Raw genomic sequence first — 14,673 nt, 5'->3', positions numbered from 1 at the left:
ACTTCAGGAAGTCACAGTACAATTATTACATACATGAATGACCATTTTCAGTAAAATTCAAGCTAAGTTGTTTTTTTCATAACAAAAAGCTATTTGTGCTGAAGTGTGATAAGCAGTTGAACTATAACATTGATTATTCCCATTATATTTAAACAATATAGTTTTGGCAGACTGTAAAGTATGTACACATGCCAATACATGCAGTACTTAGCACAGTCATTATGAAGAAGTCAAATATTATCTGTAAATATAAAGTGGAAGAATTCCCTCACTCTCACACTAAAGTGCTCATTATGCTCTGTCACCTTAAGATTTTCTGTAGGGGTAAATCGTTTCTCCTCTATTTTATGTTGTGCAAAGTATTGCACACAAATGACCTCTTAGCACTATGTTGCAGCATAGAGATACCTATCATTAGAAAACAATGCATTTATTGAAATGGAGTCCTTTATTAAATGTTTTACAGCCAGCAGCACCCTAAAATGTATAACTTGGAAAATGTTTGATGAATTCTGAGTGTTTTCTTCTTTAGTGTGCCACATATTCCAGTAAGTAAAGATTGCTTTGCCAAGCAGATACAAACAAAATGAAGTGTGCAGTGAAGTTTTTAATAACATTTAACCACTGAAAAAGTCAACGTAGTCAGCAGGATTTGAACCTGCGCGGGGAAACCGCAATGGATTTCAAATCCATCGCCTTAACCACTCGGCCATGCCTACATAGCTGGTTGCAGTGAATTCAGTCACACAGATGGCTCTTGAGCGGATATGGGTAACACACACTAATAATTGATGACCAATAAGAACCAAATAACCTTGAGAATATTTTCATAAAGAGAACTACATGCCTTGTTTGTACACATTGTTTAAACAACATTATCTTTGTAAAATGTTGCTGCTATTGGGTTTTTGAATAATGACGAGAATACTTTTTGTTAACCACATTCAATGTACAGTATGAAAAAGATCTGAGGCAGAAAAAAAAGAAAAGGGGTTAAAAGGAGTAATTGGAAAATGATCTAACTTGGATGTCAGAGATTAAAAGAGCAGATTTGGAGGACAATTGGGGCAAGAAGAACATAGATCATTACAGGCATGTGTTCCAGTCAGTCGGTCATCTGTCTCAAATAGTGTCTCAGCGGTTCTATTGCTTGGTTAAATAACAGCGGAGACAGCGGGCATCCTTGTCTCATCCCTCTATGGAGCGAGAAGGATTCTGATATACAGCGGGACGATATAATCTTGGCTTTTGGTTTGTTATATAGGGTTTTCAAGACCAAGGTGATGTTCCCACAAAAAAACAAACTTATCTAACACAAAGTGGACGTAGTCCAGAGTATGTTATTGAACGCCTTCTCAGCGTCTATAGCGACCACGGCAGCATTTTTTATCTTCAGCTTTTGTGCCCAAAGGATAGCCTAAATGACCTTTCTAATATTTTTAACTCCTGATTTTCCCTTTATAAAACCCGATTGGTTTGGGTGTATGATAGATGGTAGTATTTTTGACAATCTATCTGCTATTATTTTTGTAAATATCTTAATATCCTGGTTTATCAGGGATTTTGGCCTACAGTGGCGGCCAGCTTTATTCTAAAGCGGCTGCCACCACGGGAATTTTTAAATCGCGGATGGTGCGCGACACTTTTTGGCTCTTTTCGGCCGGTTTCCAGCGCCTCGGGCGATTTCAATGATAAACGCCATTAGCCCTTATCTTTTGAAGCGGCCGCCGCGTGGAAAACTACGGGAAACTCCGTTCAAATCGGAGAAAACCCCCGCATTTATCCCGGCTAGCTTTACAGTAAAGCTGGCCGGGACAGTATATGACTCTGGCAGAAGGGGGTCTTTCCTGGGTTTATGAATAATTTTTATATGGGCCATTTCACTTGAAAGTATGGCTCCTTTCCCTTCTAGGATTAACTGGAAGGTTGTTTTCAGTTTATTATTTATTTCTTCCTTGAGTATTTTATAGTACTCCCATGACAGACCGTCCGGTCCTGGGGCCTTAAATGTCTTCAAATTACCTATAGTGTCTTCAAGTTCTTTGGCTGTAATGGGGGCATTGATGCTCGCTAGTTGGTCTGCATTGATTTTTGGGATTGTAAGTTTCTCGAAGAACCTTTTTCTATTAGCTATATTGATAGATCCCTTCTCGTATAGTTTTTCATAATATTTTTTAAAAATGAAGCTTATTTTTTCTGCGTCTGTAGTTATTGCTCCCTTTAAATCTTTTATTTGCACAATAGGTTTTATGTTATTATACCCTCTCATGAGGTTCCCCAAGAGTCTACCAGATTTGTTCCCATGATTAAAGAATGTGGTCTCTCTGATTGTGTTTTTCCTGATTTCTTGTTTTTCTATCCACATTTCACATGCCGCTTTCTTCTGCCAGTAGCTTTCTCTATTGATTTGGGAGTCCTTTGTCTTAAGCATTTTATAAGCTTGCCCTATCTCCTTACTTTCCACATTGAAGCCTTTGTTGGCCTCCCTCTTGAACCTGCTGACGTATGAGATAATTTGGCCCCTCATGACTGCTTTAGAGCCTTCCGAAAACAATATTGGATCGGTTTGTGGTCTTCATTATCAATTTCAAACTCTCTCCACTTATTTTGTAGGAATTCCCTGAATTTTTCACTTTTTGCTAAATAGTTTGGTAATCTCCAAATGTTTTGGCTTCTCATGTCTATTATCTTTATCCTTTGTCACCTTAAGTTATTTCTGTAGGGGTAAACCGTTTCTCCACTATTTTATGTTGTGCAAAGTATTGCACACAAATGACCTCTTTGCACTATGTTGCAGCATAGAGATACTTATCAATAGAAAAGAATACATTTATTGAAATGGAGTCCTTTATTAAATGTTTTACAGCCAGCAGCAACCTAAAATGTATAACTTGGAAAATGTTTGAAGAATTCAGAGTGTTTTCTTCTTTAGTGTGCCACATATTCCAGTAAGTAAAGATTGCTTTGCCAAGCAGATACAAACAAAATGAAAAGTGCAGTGAAGTTTTTAATAACACTTAACCACTGAAAAAGTCAACGTAGTCAGCAGGATTTGAACCTGCACGGGGAAACCTCAATGGATTTCTAGTCCATCGCCGAACCACTCAGCCATGACTACATAGTTGGTAGCACCAAATTCAGTCACACAGATGACTCTTGAGCGGATATGTATTCATAAAATTTAAAAAACGCAACATCTCCTTTATTAAAGTACAGAAAGTCAAAACATTTACAGTAGGATGGTGTACAGAACAGGCAGTCAGGCCTGCACAACTTCAGTCCTCGAGGGCCACAAACAGCCCCGGTTTTAAGGACAACCTTGAAAAACGGGCCTGTTTGCGGCCCACTGGGACTGGAATTGTGCAGGTCCTGTGTACAGTAAGTAAAAACATTTCTTTATTAATACAAGTTAAAAAACGCAACATCTCCTTTATTAAAGTACAGAAAGTCAAAACATTTACAAAAACATTTACAAAAAATAAACAACAGTTGAACAGTCACGCAAATTCGATCCCCACCAGATTGTCCTTCCAGGGCTGATGCCTTGTATGGCGCAAAATGCCATTAATGGAGTCTCGAACGATTTTCATTAAAGGATCTGTTATTGAAATATAGTGCCGCAATTCCTCCACAATAGTCCTTCTTAAATTTTCAGGAAGCGCACTTGTTTCGTGATTTCCTTCGTAGTTCACTTTGTAGACCCACCCGCAGTACACCAAGTAGGACACGTGGTGCTTAAAAATTAACATGGCATACTTCTGGGGTAAACCAGCACTCATCACCCTATACTTCTCCCTGAGTGCCGGTTGCAGCTCGCACAGGATGATGTCGGGCACCGTATCGATGCAAGCGTATGTAGGTTGGGTTCTGGGAGCAGGTGTTCTTCTGTGAGCGGGTGTGCTTGTGGTGGTGGGTGAGGGTAGGTTGTCTGGAAGGAAGCTTTCCTCCTGTCTTGGTCACCGTGCTGTCTCCTGGCGTGGTCTTGACGGGGTTGTCATGTTATCCTCCTCCTCAATGGCATATATGTACACAAATTCTTCTGGTGGAGGGGGTGCGCTTAGTGTTGGAAGGTGGTCGAAGGTCCCATTCATCACATCCATGCCACCCTCCTGCTCCGGCATCGGGGATACAGGGGCATGAACACTGAGCAAATTATGTATCCCCGCTATGTCAGTCTCTATCTTCTCCATCCGTCAATTCATCTTCTCCATGCGATGATCCATCTTCTGCATCCGTTGATCCATATTTAGCATGGTCTCCAGAAGCAGATCTATCTTTACCAGCACAGTAGAGTTCCTGGGGATATCCACACTTAACCCATTCAGCATGTGCCCCTCCCTCACGCACACACACAAGGCTCGCTCAAGGATTTGAAACTCTTATTGACAGACACCTCTCCAGAGCCATTCCATTTCTAAAGCTTGCCATTGTGTTTTTAATCCGTCCCTAGCCGAGCATCACCTCTCTGCGCCTGCATGTAATCCTCTTTGGGATACAGTACATAGCTGATGATTACTGCGCATGCATCTGTAAGTTCACCACTGCTTGCTTGCGAAGTTCAAGAGTGAGTGACCAAAAAAATATATATTTTTTTTTCTCCTCATCTTTTATTTTTATTTTCTCCACAAGCCTGCCGAAACCATCTTGATATTACGATATTCAATCTGTGCTGTAGCTTTTGACTGCGACACTATGCGTTTGACTGCACATGGTTGATTTGTGTGTTTTTATGTATTTGGAGGTGTAGGGATCAAATTATTATGATGACCTGCCTTTTGAAAATATGCAAGTTCTTTGAACTGCAGTACAGCTAATCCTTCATGCAGCTGTACCCTGTACCCTGTACTCCCCTCCCCGACACACACACACAAGGCTCGCTCAAGGATTTGAACCTCTTATCGACAGACACCTCTCCAGAATACATTCCGTTTCTAAAGCTTGCCATTGTGTTTTTAATCGTCAGTCCCTTGTCGAGCATCACCTCTCTGCACCCGCGTGCCTAATTTTCCCATTGTTGGCTTTGAGTCACCTCTCTGTAATCCTCTTTGGGAAGGGAGCTAACTGATAATTACTGCGCATGACTCACCCATCCACCCCCCCAACCCTTTGAGGCTTTGTTACGGTAACGCTTTTGATAATCCCTTCTCGAATTTGATATGTAAATCTGATTTGCACAGCACTGTGAAATTGAGAGTTACAAAATCCGTTATCTGATTCATGTTGTTGATGCAGTAAATTACCACTTTTTGGTGTAGGTGTGTGTGGGGGTTGGGGGGGTTGTCAATGAATATGATTATCATGAATGTAAAGAAATATTTATTTTATTTTATCAGGGACATAAAATACAAATATACAAATAATCATGAATAATAAAAAATGCATTCTTTATTCAGTTCTTATGTCAGAAGAACATTGAGGGCCGGTGGATAATCATAAATAATGCACATTGAAAATAATATTAATTAATAATATATAATATATAATAATATATATATATATATAATAATATAATTTTTTCCGTCTTTATCTTCTTCCTCATTCTGTGTACAGTACAGTAGTTCATTGAGTGAGGAGAGGTTTTGTGTACATTATGACTGCAGTTTAGATACTGTACACTTAACTGTACAAACAGTTCACAAACTTTACACGATACCCCCCCTATCTCCCAGTCCATCCTTTTTTTCTGAAAAGACAAGAAAACAAAAAATTAGTGCAGTTATGTGCATACTGTATTATGGTAATGTGTGCTGTATAATACTGTCAAACTAGTCTATACTGGAACTACTGTATACTGTGACTACTGTTAAATACTTTGTAACCAGATGGCTGGTGCTGCTCTCTCAGGAAAGAAAAAAATTGAGCAGTTATGTGCATACTGTGTTATGGCATTGTGTACTGTATAGCTACTCCATATTGGACAACATTATGCAGTTAGTACTGTCAAACCAATCTATACTGGAACTACTGTATACTGTGACTACTGTTAAATACTTTGTAACCAGATGGCTGGTGCTGCTCTCTCAGGGAAAAAAAATCTGTGCCATACTTACCTGTATCATACTGTACTTACAATACTACAGTACAGTACTATACCATACTACCTTCCTGATGCTTGCCCATTACGCACGATCACAATGGGCAACACAGTCGCAATATGGTCAATATATTTATTGCATCGTTACACGGTGAGTACATCGTTCCAAAAACTCAGTATGCCTTCCGCCAACTCATCCTTTTTGGAGGGTTTCACAACTTTCGGATATGGTCCTTCAGCTGATGCCAGACCATTTCGATAGGATTGAAGTCTGGCGATCTGTCATTGGAGGGGAAAAAAAAGGACAATTAGTTAAAGAGATACAGTACACAGTAAAAACAGTGGGAAAAAATGAAACACGGTTACCGCACTTACTTCGCAGGCGTCTTCACCCGGTTGATACCACGCTCAAGGATATGCGCTGTTGACGTGGTGTGCTTCTGATCAGTGTCCTGGTAGAAACGGTGACAATCCGGGAACTCACGTGTGATGTATTCCACAATCTCAGGCACAATTTTCTCTTGGAAGAAAGCTATATTCATGATTCCTATAACAAGAAAAGAAAAGTGCTCAAAAAACTGCACACTAGTACAGTACAGTGCGTAAGGCAAAAGCATGTGACATACATTTTACTGTACCTTCAAAGATGACGATGCATCCTGGTCCACGCCTAGAAATGGCACCCCACAAATGCATCTTCACTGGGTGTTTTGGACGCGGCTTCATAGATATGCAACCTTTTTTGTGGAATGCAAAGGTGGCAAATCCTGCAATCCTGGAAAGTTTCTCCGCTGTCGATCCATGCCTGGGCCTGGACCACTCTCTTGATCTTGTTAACGTATCTTATCATAGGGTACGCTCTGTAATGACAAGGAATCATTTTATAGGTACAGTACAGTTTCTTAAACAATACTTTAACCTCCTGTACTGTCCAGTACTAACCTAACATGTCCATATTTCCATCCAATTCTGCATCTAATCTTCTTTATGCTGGTCTCGGATAAAGTGAGATTGTGATTTTGCGGCATTGTGTATTTGAATCAGAAAAAGGGGGAAGGTAAACACAAAGTGATTGTGCCCCTAATAGAATTCACTAATCTGCACACCACTGAGTGTAAAAATTAACTTTTAATAGATTTACTTAAAACATATATTACCAAAGAATTGTGTAACGTGAATTAAAAATAAATTAAATCAACACTATCAAGCATCCATGTCATCAGATATATGATTATACTACCCCACTTAACAATCTAATCTTGGTGGGATATAGAGGACATGAGATGATGTAAGTCAGGATATGTCAGTGCAATGGTGTCAGTCTCCTACTTGGAGCTGTTTTAATGTAGTGTCAGCAGTCTCCTGGTTCTGTGTGTATGGACCTTAGTATTTGTTTACTTAATCCAGTTTTTACAGTCAGTGAGCTTTTCATCCCTGTTATCCATGATATGTGTCTTCACAGGGCTTATGCTGTGAACTCACCAACAACATTGCTGTGAGTGTCAGCTTTACCACTGACAGTATTTGCACCTCACTATATTGACATTTATTACTGAAGTGCTCAATGGTAAAAATCCTAGCAGGCTGTTTGGATATTTATTCCTTTATTAGCTCGCTGACTTATATATATATATATATATATATATATATATATATATATATATATATATATATATATATATATTTACCACCGGGTCTCACAGTTGTTCCAGAGGGGTTAATACCCTGACTTACATCATCTCATGTCCTCTATATCCAACCAAGATTAGATTGTTAATTGGGGTAGTATAATCATATATCTGATGACATGGATGCTTGATAGTGTTGATTTAATTTATTTTTAATTCACGTTACACAATTCTTTGGTAATATATGTTTTAAGTAAATCTATTAAAAGTTAATTTTTACACTCAGTGGTGTGCAGTTTAGTGAATACTTTTAGGGGCACAATCACTTTGTGTTTCCCTTCCCCCTTTTTCTGATTCACTTTTCCGTTCACAGTTTGCACCCACTATTTGATTACCTAACATACACGTATTTAATTACATTATTCTATTAGTATGGTCCTGTGATCACTCCCTATCCCTCTCCTGGTGGTTCATTGTGTATTTGACCTATAAGGCACTCATCATTCTCTTCACTTATTTTGTCGACCAGAAGAGTTGTTTCCCTACAATGTACAGAAAAACAACAATCCGGTAAGTTAAAGTGCAGTAGGCCACAAGTACAGCACATCATTTACAGTAAAAATAGTATCAAATTAGATAGATCTACACAATATATAGTTCTATTAATATGCAGCAATATAAACAATAGATATACTGTATTATATACTGTAGTTATATAAATATACCGAAAAAACTATAAAATGAGAGATCTACACAATATATAGTTCAATTAATATGCAGCAATATAAAGAATAGATATACAGTATTATATACTGTAGTTATATAAATATACCGAAAAAACTATAAAATGAGAGATCTACACAATATATAGTTCAATTAATATGCAGCAATATAAACAATAGATATACAGTATTATATACTGTAGTTATATAAATATATCGAAATAACTATAAAATGAGAGATCTAAGCAATATATAGTTCTATTAATATGAAGCAATATAAACAATAGATATACTGTATTAAATACTGTAGTTATATAAATATACCAAAATAACTATAAAATGAGATAGATCTACACAATATATAGTTCTATTAATATGCAGCAATATAAACAATAGATATACTGTATTAAATACTGTAGTTATGTAAATGGAAGCCAACCCATCGAACCCGCAGGCCACTTCCTCGTTTATGCTTCGACGACTCTGCCGCCGCTCTCCCGGAAATCTACAGCCATACTACTCCACTACTCATCCACGAATCTTCCGCCGCTCTCCCGGAAACCGACAGCCAATCTTCGCCACTGGTCTTCGACGACGCTGCCACTGGTGCCCCTAAAATCCACGGGTCACTTTCTCCATTACGCTTAGATGAATCTGCCGCTCCTCGCCCGGAAATCCACAGGTCGCTTTCTCCATCCCTCTTCGACGACGCTGCCGCTTCTCTCCATGGAACCCCCATCTCATCCTCCGTAGCACCCATCCACCCCGTTTTCCACAGCACGCCATGCACAAGAACCAGCTCGTTAGACCGCATGTTGAATGGGTTAAATGTGGATATCCACGGGAACTCTACTGTGCTGGTTAAGATAGATCTGCATTTAGAGACCATGCTAAATATGGATCAACGGATGCAGAAGATGGATCAACGGATGGAGAAGATGGATCGACGGATGGAGAAGATAGAGACTGACATAGCGGGGATACATAATTTGCTCGGTGTCCATGCCCCTGTATCCCCGACACCGGAGCAGGAGGGTGGCATGGATGTGATGAATGGGACCTTCGACCACCTTCCAACACTAAGCGCACCGCCTCCACCAAAAGAATTTGTGTACATGTATGCCGTTGAGGAGGAGGATAACATGACAACCCCGTCAAGACCACGCCAGAAGACAACACGGCGAGCAAGACAGGAGGAAAGCTTCCTCCCAGACAACCTACACTCTCTCGCTGACACAAGCACACCCGCTCACAGAAGAACACCCGCTCACAGAACCCAACTTACATACGCTTGCATCGATACGGTGCCCGACATCATCCTGCGCGAGCTGCAACCGACACTCAGGGAGAAGTATAGGGTGATGAGTGCTGGTTTACCCCAGAAGTATGCCATGTTAATTTTTAAGCACCACGTGTCCTACTTGGTGTACTGCCGGTGGGTCTACAAAGTGAACTACGAAGGAAATACCGAAAAAAGTGTGCTTCCTGAAAATTTAAGAAGGACTATTGTGTAGGAATTGCGGCGCTATTTTTCAATAACAGATCCTTTAATGAAAATCGTTCGAGACTCCATTAATGGCATTTTGCGCCATACAAGGCATCGGCCCTGGAAGGACAATCTGGTGGGGATCGAATTTGCGTGACTGTTCAACTGTTGTTTATTTTTTGTAAATGTTTTTGTAAATGTTTTGACTTTCTGTACTTTAATAAAGGAGATGTTGCGTTATTTAACTTGTATTAATAAAGAAATGTTTTTACTTACTGTAGAAAGGACCTGCACAATTCCAGTCCCAGAGGGCCGCAAACAGGCCCGTTTTTCAAGGTTGTCCTTAAAACCGGGGCTGTTTGTGGCCCTCGAGGACTGGAGTTGTGCAGGCCTGACTGACTGTTCTGTACACCATCCTACTGTAAATGTTTTGACTTTCTGTACTTTAATAAAGGTGATGTTGCGTTTTTTAAATTTTATGAAGAAATATTTTTTTTTAATAACACCATACTGTTGTGCTGTACATGTTTTGACTTTTTGTACTTTAATAAAGGAGATGTTGCATGTTTTAACTTGTATTAATAAAGAAATGTTTTTCCTTACCGTACACAGGACCTGTACAATTCCAGTCCCCGAAGGGCCGCAAACAGGCCTTAAAACCGGGGCTGTTTGCGGCCCCCGAAGACTGGAGTTGTGTGCAGGCCTGACTGACTGTAAATGTTTTGACTTTCTGTACATAAATGTTTTCACTAGCAGTAAACCATACACCTCTTGATGTTTTGAATTGCTGTACACTTAAAATGTTTTTACATTGTATTTGTAAATAAATGTTTTTGTACTTACACCACCAATGAAATAAAATGTTGATTTATTTTAAATTATTCCATTGTCTCCTTTTATTCTGTAACAAAATACAGTGTTTCTAGAATATACTGTACAGTACTGTCCAGGCATACTGTACAGTATACTATAGGCATGCTCAGTACTGTACATCACAAGAGTATTAAAACAATACATGCTGTACGGGTATAGAATACACATATGTACTGGAATATATGTACTGTAGAATAAATGCATACTTTTTATTTTTCGGGTTTATTATACAGTATATATAAAAAAAGTATTGTATACGGTCTGAAAACAACAGCATACTGTTTCAGGTATTCTATCCTAATCAATAACAACGGCCACTAAACTGTAGACTCCGGTACCTGTTTTCTTTTACTCAGATTCAGCAATATGCAGGCATTGTAACACAAAGCGATATTATCCATCGAAATCCCTCCATTTGTAATTTTCCGCATGAGATGACAAAGTTTTCTTTTCTGAGGAACAAAAAAAAAGTAAAAGTTTTACTGTAATGGTCAGTCAGTCCCTTAAAGAAGTTCCCACAGTCAGTTCCACCAATAATTTTCTTGGGGGGTATCTCCTGTTCACATGCGCATGCGCCTACTGTCGATGTGATGACACGCATATGCGTTTCAAGAAGGTTCCAATGCGCATGCACCTAGCTTTTCACCAATTGTGCAGTATCTACTGTAGAAGCTGCTCAGCCAATGATATTGCTTACAGGAGAATCGCTTGATTTTTGAATCACATTGATATTGATATTTCAAAAACAGAATAAAATACGGCAACATTACTCACCATAGACTTTGCCAATCAGTTGGCACGGAGCCACTGCCAGTCCCGTATTCTTGATCGTACATGTCGTTGACAGGTGACAGCAGGACTACTACACCTGTAGTCAGCTGATGAGGCTGGAAATCGCTTAGGTATATGCAAGCTTGCTCGAATCTGTACGCGAAATCTGGCTCAGACTGCAGGTATCCGGGCAGGGACAGACAGCAAGGGTTGCCGGTCACCAGGTTTTCACTGACGGTCGGACCGTTATTGGAAGCTGTCACTGTCGCTGTCACTCTCGCATTGCTTGCTAGCGACTGACGTTTCTTAGTTGGTTTTAACACGACCTTTCGCCTTTTGCAGTCTCCATGATCATAGATACGGGAAAAACCCAGTGATACACACCAATACCCTCCAATAACATCGGGATCAATATGAAAAAAACATGGATCGCTACATATCTTTTTCCTTATTGCACGCTTCCACACATGAGCATCTGGTGAAAATTTGTAAAAGTCATAGTTTTCGATAAAATACTGATAAATTTGAACAACTGTTGCCATCTTATCATCTGTTGCATTAATCACGGCCATATTAAATAAGCGTACGTTCTGTCGGGTTTTTGGAACACGGACTGCAGTTGTGCACTCATGGCGAGACTCTCAGGACAATAACCAGACCAGAAACTGTGCTTGTCTTTTTTTAATATGAAAAGCCTAAATTGATACATTATTGTAACTTCTTCAGTCCCAAAGCCAATTTACAATGGACCACTGTGGTATTCTTTTAAACACCTGCAAGTCGACACATTACTGAAGCGCATGCGCATTACAATTCATGAATATCTGCCATCTGGCGGATACGCAAAGAATTGCAACCAATTAAATCCGAACCATTATCAATAAACACATCAACCGCACATCAACCACGGGTGTGAATGCAACATGAATGCGGTATAAATGCGGTCAGAATGCGGCATGAACGTGGTGAAGTGCAGTGAAGTGCGTGGCATTCGGAAAAAAATCCTGAAAAAAATCGGAGATGTTGGAGAATAAAAGGGGCCGTGGCTGTATTTAAACAATATAGTTTTGGCAGACTGTAAAGAATGTGAAAAATAAAAAATGTGAACAAGCGCAAAAGATTAAAACACCAATGTGACAAGTAAAAATACAAAATATAATGGCTGCCTAGTAATACTGTCAGTACTAACAGAAAATACTTGGAAACAAAGAAAAAAACCTGGCGCCAAAAGTTCAATGGATAATCCTGTACTCCTCAGGGGATCAGCACACTTGCTTGACAGGCCATGTAAGGGAAAAAACACACACAGACACAGATCATAGTGCAACTCTGCAGGGTTAAAACAGGTCTACACTACACATACAACATAGAGAATCCTAGTGACTATAAAAATACTATTTATTAAATAAAAAGAACTATGCCATAAAATGGTACCTAAGACTGTAAAGAATGTACACATCTCAATACATGCAGTACTTAGCACAGTCACCCTAAAATGTATAACTTGGAAAATGTTTTAAGAATTCAGAGTGTTTTCTTCTTTAGTGTGCCACATATTCTAGTAAGTAAAGATTGCTTTGCCAAGCAGATACAAACCAAATGATAAGTGCAGTGAAGTTTTTAATAACACTTTACCACTGAAAAAGTCAACGTAGTCAGCTGGATTTGAACCAGCGTGGGAAAACCCCAATGGATTTCTAGTCCACCACCTTAACCCCTCGGCCATTACTACATAGCAGGTAGCACAGAATTCAGTCACACAGATGGCTCTTGAGCGTATATGGGTAACACTCACTTTTGAATGATGACAAATATGAACTATCAATATGTGGACTATGGCAAAAGTATCAACAAAATAAACATGTCCAGGAATAATGTATTCAATTAATCTGCAAGACAAACAAAGCAATACCAGGAGTGGGGTTTGAACCCACGCAGACATGTGTCCATTGGATCTTAAGTCCAACGCCTTCACAACTCGGCCATCCTGGTGGTGACTTAGAATTTTGATCATCTGGATAAAATGGACTTCAGCAATGTACAGTATGTCCTTAAAAGTCATATATGACGAATGAGAACAACATGGCTAAGTGACTGTGCTTTCTGCAGCCTTTTCACCTGTTCCTGGAAATGCTAGAGTTTTTTTGCAGCAAGATTATGCTGAACAGGGTTACATATTTACTTTTTGTAAAAGAGTGATCCCATATCATAAATGGAGTCAAAATGTCTAGCTTTCTTCTACTCAGTCAGGGGAAGTGCATTATACATTTATTACAATTTGCGCCTCCTAACCCATTTTTTAATCTTCTTGATTATTATAGATAGTTGTCCTTCATGGAGCATTTCACGGTGAGTTATCTTATAAAGTTGGGAAATTTTTCAAGGCCATGGGTGACTTCCAATGAATAATGTATGACATTGAATGTGAAAGTCTAGGCAATAGTATACATATTGTTAGTCTTTTTAGAAAGATTGACTATTATAACACTGCACTAGAATTATGATTTCCCTAAGCACTGATTAGTTCCACTTTCCAAGCCTACTCTTCCTTACCATATATATATATATCAAACATACAGGATGTATTTTCCTGTTTGAGATGGGCGGGGATAGCTACATACAGTATTTTGTCCACAACCACTAAGAGAGCCACCAAAGGTCAGTACATAGCAGTAACTGAAGAAGTAGTTACATATAGATAGAAAGATGACTTTGTCCTTTGACATAATATTGCTGCCTGTATAAACCTAGGTTATGCAAATATGCAATGTATTCCAGTACTAATATCTTATTGTCTAGCCAAATGTCATGGGAGCCCAGCACTTTTAACACCTTTTATACCTTTCAGGGATCATTCAATAGACAAAACAAGATAGTGGAATAAAATGGGGTTTATTTGAGTGAAACTCACGGACAACAATGAATATAAAATATACAGAAGAAATACACATTTACTAGGGGTCTGGGGTCGAAAAATAGCTACAAATAAGTGCAGAGCGCCTTCTTTGAAAGGCTTACCCTGATTGGGAAATCCTCCCTGGCTTCTTGGTACTCTTTTCAGGTAGAATACCCAACCGTGCCTGCCGCCTTCTATTTTCAGAACTTCGTCCCAGCTTCTGACTTAGGGGTCTATGCAGAGAGCTCCGATAAATCAGTTCT

The 14,673-nt window shown here is 39.3% G+C and overlaps 2 non-coding genes across 2 annotated transcripts; both read right to left on the bottom strand.

Moving 5' to 3' along the window:
* Positions 1-637: 637 nt before the first annotated feature.
* On the bottom strand, positions 638-719 carry TRNAS-UGA (transfer RNA serine (anticodon UGA)). Its single transcript has one exon. It is a non-coding gene; the product is annotated as a tRNA-Ser (tRNA).
* A 12,704-nt stretch (positions 720-13,423) lies between these two features.
* Positions 13,424-13,506, bottom strand: TRNAL-UAA (transfer RNA leucine (anticodon UAA)). Its single transcript has one exon. It is a non-coding gene; the product is annotated as a tRNA-Leu (tRNA).
* Between the last annotated feature and the right edge of the window lie 1,167 nt (positions 13,507-14,673).

Source organism: Ascaphus truei, chromosome 15 (genome assembly GCF_040206685.1).
Source record: "Ascaphus truei isolate aAscTru1 chromosome 15, aAscTru1.hap1, whole genome shotgun sequence".
NCBI classification, from domain to species: domain Eukaryota; kingdom Metazoa; phylum Chordata; class Amphibia; order Anura; family Ascaphidae; genus Ascaphus; species Ascaphus truei.
Note: the sequence above shows the minus strand (reverse complement) of the source record. Positions and strands in the feature narration are given on the sequence as shown.